The sequence below is a fragment of the Gavialis gangeticus genome, unplaced genomic scaffold (assembly GCF_001723915.1).
Source record: "Gavialis gangeticus isolate Ggan-Ray unplaced genomic scaffold, GavGan_comp1, whole genome shotgun sequence".
In the NCBI taxonomy this organism is placed as follows: Eukaryota; Metazoa; Chordata; order Crocodylia; family Gavialidae; genus Gavialis; species Gavialis gangeticus.
In genome coordinates this window covers 76854350-76863612 of record NW_017728993.1, presented here as the reverse complement: position 1 = coordinate 76863612, position 9263 = coordinate 76854350, and the positions used below count along the sequence as shown (strand labels likewise).

General features: G+C 44.7%; 1 protein-coding gene and 1 long non-coding RNA gene across 2 annotated transcripts in view; one reads left to right on the top strand and one right to left on the bottom strand.

Moving 5' to 3' along the window:
• The window catches only part of KCNT2 (potassium sodium-activated channel subfamily T member 2), a 451804-nt gene that overhangs the window by 215205 nt on the left and 227336 nt on the right, over window positions 1-9263 (top strand). The gene's annotated exons all lie outside the window — the stretch shown is intronic.
• LOC109287086 overlaps window positions 1-9263 on the bottom strand; it is a 56899-nt gene that overhangs the window by 37650 nt on the left and 9986 nt on the right. Inside the window, exon 2 of the long non-coding RNA XR_002094762.1 lies at window positions 2129-2133. This is a non-coding gene — a long non-coding RNA (uncharacterized LOC109287086). The remainder of the gene's footprint in view (window positions 1-2128; window positions 2134-9263) is intronic.

Below are 9263 nucleotides of genomic sequence, written 5' to 3'. Positions count from 1 at the left end.
GTCCTTGGTCAGCACATGGACTGCTCCTGTGGTGTTAATGCAGAAGTGGGGAGATTTGAGGGTCTTTCTGGATTATCACTGCATAATATGACCATAAAGGATTTCTATCCCTTACCTCATATTGATGACACACTAGATGTCCTGGTTAAAGCGCAACAGTTCTCCACCCTTGATCTAGCTAGTGGGTACTGGCAACTGAAGGTGCACCCAGAAGACAGAGCCAAAACCACTTTCTGCACTAGGAAGAGGACAGAGACCCAGGCCTGACAAGAGACATAAGATTCTGTTATTATATACAGCATTTTGTCCAAGCTGTAAATTAAGAGGGGAAAGATGCCACAGAGTTAACTGAGTTACCTTACATATTATGGAATGAAATCAGTTTTCACCCCTACCTTACTTCCTTCTTAGTCAACTTGAGACTTCCCTCAGTATTATTGCACTGTAGTTAAAAAAAAAAAAGCATCAAGTTCCCTGCTTGCAGTACTTTGAGTAGAACTTGTTTTTGGGTAAGTTTTATCTGTAGAAAAAAACAAGTGACATGATCATTGTAGATTAAACCTAATTCTGGATCTCAGGGGAGTAAGAAGTTTAAGTTTCTTTATCTTTTTATATCCCTGGCTTTGAATAACCAAATTTTAATGGTTCAAAGAAAAAACTCTTAAACATGTTATATATCCAAATTTGAAAAATGTTGATAGCTTTTCAAGAACAAAGGCTGATGTACTGAGATACCATGATTAAATAATTTGAATTCAATAGATGTTGTATACTATGCTCATAAGCTGAATCCTGAGTGCAGTTCTAGTCCTTCTTCCTCCAGAAGCATAGAATAGGACTAGAAGAGTTACAGAGAAGAGCATCAAGAATAATCAGGAGTATTTAGTCTTTTTCCTAAGCAGAAAAGGCTAAATAGGATAGGATGTTTCAGCTAAGAGAAAGGATGACTGAGGAGACACATGAAAGAGGTCTATAAAATAATGAATTGTGTGGAGGAAGTGATTAGGTTTTTGATATTTAATAACCACATGCTGCTAGAACTTGGGGGTATATGATGAAATGATTAAGCAACAGGTTTAAAAAGCATAAGGTTCTTTTTCACACTCCTCTAAACTAGGCTGCTTACAGAAAACTGTGTAACTTAGACAGACTATCTGTACCTAGCCACAGTGTATAATTAACTTGTGGAACTCACTGTCACAAGGTGTTGTAGAGGCCAACAGTTTTACCAGCTTCAAAACGGAATGAGAGATTTGTGTAGGGCAGGTATGTCAGTGGTTGACTTACTAGTACCACTGCAGGTTCCAAATTAAGATTTTCTAGGCCTCTAAATGCTAGATGCTGAAAAAGAAAGGAGCAGGGGATAGTTTCAGCCTAGAGAGGCACTGAATAAATTCTCTTCCCCTTATCATCTGCTCTGTGTCAATGAGAGATGCAGGATATGGACAAAAGGAGCAGTTTCAATAGTTGTGCATGAGTTGGGGAGTGATACAAATGTACCAGAATAGCTCCAATTTAACCCCTCTTCACCCAGGTTTCTTCTTCTTCTTGTGTCCTTGTCATGAACTAGATGTTTTTCCAGAATCTTGCATGAGAAGTTGCTGTTTCCATAGTTGTAGCAAGGTATTCCTTCATATAGGTCTCATCAAGGAGTCAGCAAATAAGCATGTGTTTCTTAGTCTGCACTTCACCACACTCACAAAAGTTTGTGTCATTAAAATAGACCCATTTCGTCATATTTGTTTTTGATCTTCAAGTTTGCATGTGCAGGAGGATCAGGCATCACCATGTTGGCCAGTCTAGATCCGCCCCTCTTGCAAGGTCCTCCTAGGGCTCCAGGTCTATTTCAGGGCTCCTGATTGCACATAATCTTTCCTTCCATAACCGCAGTTGTGCCACATCAGCCACTGTGTTCAACAGCTCAACACTGGTCACAACGCTCTTTAGCGTTTTAATGTGTTTAGTTACTTCTGTGTGACCATGGAGTAGATGCAATGATAGATATTTCTTTTTAGCTCTCTACCTTTCTTCTGACAGCAGGTGGTGCAATGCCAGCCAGTAAGTACAGGCTATCCTTTGGTGTTGGCTTTAGACATCCTGTTACTTCACAACAGCTGTTATTTAGAACTTGATCTGTTTTCTTGACATGAACTGATCATTCCCATACTGGACATGCATACTTTGCAGTGGAATAACACAAGGTAGTAGCAGTGGTTCATACTGTAGCTGGTTTCACTTTGAGGTGATCAATTTTCCAAGTACCTCTTTATAGGTGCTGACTTTCCCTTTCATCTTCTCTACATGTACTTTGAAGGTAAGTGTTCAGCCCAGTGTAACCCCCAAGTACATGGTTCGGGTGATTAGTTAGTGGGATTCCATTCCAGATTATGTTTAATTTCTGCTTGGCTTCTCTATGGAATAAGTGAAAAGTTGTTACCTGTTTAGGTTAGCGCGAAGCTGGTTCATACTACAGTAATCTGCGAGACTGCTCAGTGCATATGTCAATCTGTTCTCATCAGTAGCAAAGTCCTTCTCTTGCAATGTGATGCTTGGATCATCAGCATACATGAAGTTCCTCATATTACTCTGTATGGGTTGGTCATTCATATATATGTTTAAAAGGATCAGTATTAGCACATAATCCTGTGGGAAGGCATTTCGTTGTCATCTCCAGTGGCTCCTTTTGTTGGTCAAAGTTGGACCCATTTTGAATATTTACTCTAGGCTTGTGCACACACAATCGTTACAATTTAACAGTGACTGCCCATTCCTGACCAGTAGCTCCCCCTCCACTTCTGACACCATTCCAAATGGATATTTGTCCATGCCCACAGGATAGTGAGCTAAATGGATCTGTGGCCTGACCCAGTATGCTAACTTATAAGAACCTAAGACTGATTCAGATGGTAGTTCCTGTGTCACATGGTCCAGAAAGTAGATGCTGAAGGGAGAATGAACAGTGTAAGACAAGGGTTTTATCCACTGCTTATCTCCAACTTGTCCAGCATTAAGGGTCTAGGAAATTCTGATTCAGAGGCTGTATCCCTAACTCCCATGATCAATAGCTACTAATGTAGGAGGTTCTATTGATCTAGAATTTCCTCCAAGAATTCATCCAATCCCTTTTTTGAATCTGAATAAACTATCAACTTCCACAACATCTGGTGGCAATGAGTTCCACATTTTACACACTCTGTGAAAAAGATCTTCCTTTTGTTGGTTTTAAACTTACTACCTGCTACTTCCATTTTATGACCTTTAGTTCTTACATTGTGAGAAATAGTAAATAATAAATCCCTATTTACTTTCTCTTCACCATTTAATATTTTATAAACCCTTATCATGGTCCCCTAAACTGAACAGGCCTAGCCTCCATATCACTGAAAATCCTTGTTGTCCTTCTCTGTATCTGATCGAGTTGCTGTACCTCCTTTTTTGAGGTGTGGGCACCAAAACTGGGTACAGTGTTCAAAGCGTGGCTACACCATGGGTTTATAAAGGGGCATAATGATACTTCATGTTTTGCTTACAATTCCCTTATAATTCCTAACATTTTGTTTGCCTTTTCAATAGCTGCTGAGTACTGAGCTGATGCTTTTAGCAAACTGTTCATAGCAACTCCCAATTCTCTTTTGAGTGTAGTAAGAGAGATTAGAAATTGGCTTAAAAATAGAAAAGAAAGAATGAGCATAAATGGTCAGTTTTTGAGATGGAAAGAAGTAAACAGTGGGATCCCACAGGAATCTGTGTTGAGAGCAGCACTTTTTAACATCTTTGTAAACAATATGGAAGAAGGAGTGAGTAGCAAGGTAGCCAGATTTGCAGACGATACAAAATTATTCAAAATGGTGAAGATTGCGAGAGACTGTGAGGAATTTAAAGTGGTAAAGACTGAGACTCTGAGGAACTCCAGAAGGCTCTGGCACTATTGAGTGAATGGGCAACTAAATGGCAAATGAAATTCAATGTAAATAAGTGCAAAAATAACCTAAACTATACCTATATTGTGATGGCCATTAGCTGAGTGGATGCTCTCTGTATTTGCATGACTACCTAACTTTCTTAAGAGCCTCTGATGGGGGACCTTGTAAAAGGCTTTTTGGAAGTCCAGATATACTATGTCAAATGGATCACCCTGATCCACCTGCTTATTGACACCCTCAAAGAACTCTAGTAGGTCCCTTTGCTGAACAATTCGTTTTTAAAATTTTTGTTTCTACGGGTGCATGCTGATGGGTGTGCATGCGCAGGGGTGCACATTTCCCACACGACAAATAGAACTGGTACATATTTGTGCCACTGCTATTTATCCCAGGGCACACCCCTACATGTGTGCTCTGGCATGTGGCAAATTGACCAAGGTGGGGTGGGGGAAGCTGGGGCTTAGCACCTCTGTTGGCGCCAGCAGCCTTACCTGGGCTTCTGGGGGCCAGGGCGGAGACAGTGCTGAGTCGGTCGCTCAGAGCCTGACCAACAGCTAGAGCATGGCTTGGGACTGCCAGGCTGTTTCTAGTGGCACACACAGCTGCCACATGCACCCTGCTGCTTTTCCTAGAGGCATCTTTTTTCCACACCGGGATCGCTTGGTATCAAAAACCTCCCATTGCACTACAAATTAGCAGCATGGGGAATAGGTACACATGCGCCATAAACTGCACTTGTGCACTGATCAGGGCGTGCCCTACCAATTTTGTAGGAACACGAAACTCACCAGCCCATAGTTTGCTTGGTCCCCTCTACAGCCTTTTTAACTCTTACATTTTTATGTTCTTACATACCCATTTCATGCTTTGAAATCATATCTGAGGACTACCTTAATTGGGCAATTATTTTAATTCAGTGCAGCCTTTCTAAGCAGCAGGTTCTTAATAGTGAGACTATACCAGGCACTGATAGATTAGAGATAAAATTGCAGTGAGTAGAAATCAGTGTCTCTCTACTGAAAATAATGGACAGAAGTTGACTTCCATCATTTGAGGCTCTGATTCTCAATTACATTCTATAACTTTTAATGGTGCTAACTGTGTAGCAGAAATGTTGCATGTGTGTCTTTAATATTCTTCTTCCTAAAAACTGTGCGCTACCTTTAAGAAAAAAATTAATTGCTTGGTTTCTCTTTATCATTTTCTATCTGTAGCTATTAGGGCTATGTGAAATGGCTTTGTTGCGATTTGCATTCAGCCATTTTGGAGGGAAAGTGATTTGATTCAGTGTTTCATATCACTGTCCCAATTCAATTCGGACAAAACTGTTTCAGAATTTTGACGCTGTTTCAGAGATTCAGCCGTAGACTATAATGGGGAATCACTAAAATATCTATAACCTTGTCATTTTTTGGGTGATTCAGATGAAAATTGCTAGGATGGCAGCCCCTTCTTAGGGCATGAAGCCTGACAAGTTTCAAGCAGATAGGTGCAGGATTTTTTTGTGAAACTGCACCTCAAACTGTTCAAAGCAAAACTGGTATCACTTGCTGGCAGCTACAGCATGCCATCAACCTGCATGCAGATCTGGGGGCCCATGTGCCCTGGGAGGGCTGCAGAACTGTGTCAGACTCATCCTGGGGGGCAAGAACCCCTGGATCTGCACACAGGATGACAACAGACTGCTGCTGCTGGCTGGGACTGGCACTTGGCACAGCCCATGCCAAGTGCTGGGAAGACTGGTTCTGCTGCTGGCCCCAGCTGGGAACAGCAGGATGCTATCATCCCATGCATAGATCTGGGGGCCTGTGCCTCCCAGGAGGGCTGCAGGGCTGTACCAGACTTTTCCTGGGGGTGGGGGATGCAGGCCCCTGGATCTGCATGTGAAATGAATGCAGGCTGCCACTACCAGCTGGGGCCAGCACCAGCATTGGGTTGTCATCTGCACTTCAAGGGAGCAGTGCAGAGAAAAAAGGTGGAGTGATGCACACCTCAGCAGTGTGCGCTGCCTGAAACCAGAGCCTGGCCAGCCAGAGCCACACTCCACTGCCATCCAGGCTCCATGTAGTAGGGTGGCTACTGCTGCACCCCCAGAAGGCCCCCAGAACCTACAGTAAGGCTTCTGGGGTCAGTCCAGCCCTAGCTGCAGCGTCCCCTATCCCATCCTGAGTAACCTGCCATGCATGGGCATGCACGTGGCACCGGGGGTTCCCTGAGGACAACTAGTAGCGGCACAAGGTGCGCTGACACTAGTTGTTCTTGGGGAACCAATGTCCGCACATGTCTGGATGCAGTCAATGTGTTCCATCCTTAAAGGTGCCTAAGAACATGCAGAAGAATATAGCTTTGCAGTCCATTTGTTAGCAGGGCTGATTCACTTTATGGTGCAGTTTAAAACTTGAAAACTGTCATAACCTGCACTAGCTGTATTTCCTTTCTGAGACTCTTCTGCTATTTTTGGCTTGCTGGAGGACTTTAACCATGCCCACTCCCTGCTCCAATATCTTTTTATTTCAGCTACTATCTCACTAGTTCCATGGGGCACTAGTGCCATGGGGCAGATAGTGTACATCCTGCTGCACTGGCTTTGTATTGGCCAATGAATCTACTGAATAAGGAAAGTTGTCAATTTTAGTCAAATTTCCTGCTTTTTTGGTTTTTCCAGTAATCCAAAGAAGTTGCAGTGTGGGCCAGCATCTAAGCCAATGATTTTTCTGGAAATTATCCTCTATGATATGATGACCTTCAGGCAGTCACTCAGCAAAAGCCCTGGGAAATAGATGAGTAGGAATCCTGGTTTTCTCTGCTTTAAAAAAAAAAATTCCCAATTTTCAGTTTAAAAAAGTAACCCTAAATCCACATTTTTAAATGATTAAAAGGAAACATCACTCCCTCTCTGTATATGTATATCATACATATCACTATAGGTATGGGGTTGGGGGGGGAGAATGTGGATTTTTAACTGAAAATTGGGGATTTTTTTTCTAAATCAGAGAAAACCAGGATCCCTGTCAATGAGTTTGAAAGTGTAACAGGTGTTTATTAGGTCAAGTTAAAGTTCTAGTACTAAGGAGACCACAAGGAAAATTCACTGGCCTGTGTTTCACTGTTAAATCAGGAAACTGCTTGCTTAAATGCCTCTGCTGATCACAGATGTGTGGCATTACTCAAAAAGATAAGTAGAGCTCTAACTAGTCAGGGCTTTATAGACAACCCCCCCCAACCCTTGAATTCTTAGTAAAATATTTTTGACAGGCAAATGACTACATTCTGCTTTAATTTGAATTACTCAATGATCTTATAGTGCAATATGTTCTGAGACCCGTGTTTTCAATTTTATTTGGGATCCCATAATTCAGCTATTCTCTCACCAGTTCTCTCCAGCCATACCTAATAGGCTCAAGACTTAATTTGATTCTCTTTCAAAAGCTTGTACTTATATTTGATTCTCTTTCAAAAGCTTGTGGAGGGTAGTACCATGCAGTGACAAAACAGCAATTGGTTCCAAGGAAATCATAATTTCAGACAAGGATTTAAATCAATAAAGGGTGCCTCTACATAAGACATGTTAATTCGCATTAGCCTAGTTTACTGTGCATTATGGTTGCACTTCTACATATGCGCACCCTTACTGCACAGTAAAATTGGCTAATCACAACTAAATTTGATACCTGTAAATGCAAACGCAGGTATCAAATTTAGTTGTGATTAGTTTATGTGCACTAACGCATGTGTAGATGCAACCCAGCACTAATTTAGTGCTCGATCTGCCCAGCAACTAGAGGGCTGGCCTGAGCCCATCCCCAGGGATCCTGGCTGGCTGCCTTTCCTGCTCCAGGGCTGGACTGCTCTCTGAAAGCCCCTAACTGCAGGGTATAAAAGCCTTCAGCCATTTTGTGCCTTGGGGCACACTGCACAGAAGCCTGCTGTAACCTGTGTTCTCCCTAGGACCAGTACAGGCCGCATGTGCCCCCCTGGACAGGCTACAAGCTGCCTCTGCCTGGCCTACTCCCTTTCCACAGCTGCTGCTTGGTCACAAGTGAGTAGTGCAAAGGGCTGCAGCTTGCTGCAGCCCTTTGCCTAGCCCTGATATCCCCCCACTGCTGCTGCCTGGCTGTCTCTGGCAGCAGGGCCAGTACCTGCTCCCTGATGCTGCTCACCCATACAGTGTCTCCTATGTTTTAAAGTCCCATGGTAAAATGCCTCTGCTGCGTGGCTCTCAGCCCCTGGGCATGCCCTTGTGCAGGACACTGCTATCAGTTGTCCAGGAGTGGCATTACAGGGACAGTCATGGGGGCCCAGAAAGCCAGCATGGGACAACATGTCATCAAGTTCTTCCCAATTGAACCCCAGCCCTGCCCATGTGTGTACTCCTGTGCCAACCCCCTGGGCTCCCAACTGGACCCAGGAGGAGGATGGTGACCTCATGGTACTCTGGGGCCCTGCCGACATACAGAGGCAGTTCATGTGGGGGCAGGTGCTCAAACACTCACATTTATTAGGTGCTGCAGCATGGGATATGGGAGCAAGGGCATTCCTGGTTGGCATGGAAGTGCTGCATTAAGGTCAAGGCCTTGCGAACATAATGGATGGCCATGAGCAACTACAACCATCAGTCCAATTTTGCCCACAAGACCATGGACTTTATGTGGGAGCTGACCTGTATTTTGGTGCCCTGGGACCCAGGCAGAACCCTTGTGACTGTCACCAGCAGAGGTGGCCTGCCTGAGCCTCTGCCCCGCCCTGACCCCTCCCTGACTGCTGCATCCATTGGCAGCTTAGGGAGCCCTCACCAGCAGCTGCCTCACCCTTGGTATAGCCCTAGACCCTGCCACAAGGAGCAGCCAGCAACATCACCACTGGCTGACAGCAGTGCTAGCTCCTCCCGGGGGAGAACCTGGCTGGATGCCAGCCCACTGCACACCATGGGCCATGGACACCAGGCTCAGTCACTCACCCATGCTGATGGGGAGGCCTGCACCAAGCCATGAGCCTCACCAGCCCCGGACATGTGGTAAGTCCTGCACTGGGGGGAAGGATTTCCCAGTCCCTACCCCTGCCCCCTGCCCTTGGGCCTGCCACCTGGCTCCACCTCTTGCCTGGCCCATCCACACTCCATTGGCCCTGGGTTCCCCACACCCACAGCATGAAGAGGGGTGGGACACAGATCAGAAATTTACTGAGCATCCCATGTCCCCACAGGTGGGCAGGCATGGACCTATCACACCCTGAGGAAGGCATCAATGCTGGCAGTGATGTCCTCCTTGGCAGTTGGGAGCAGGGACAGGTAGCACTACCACAGGTAGTCCTCCAGGCAGTGGTGGAGGTTGTAGGGCAGTC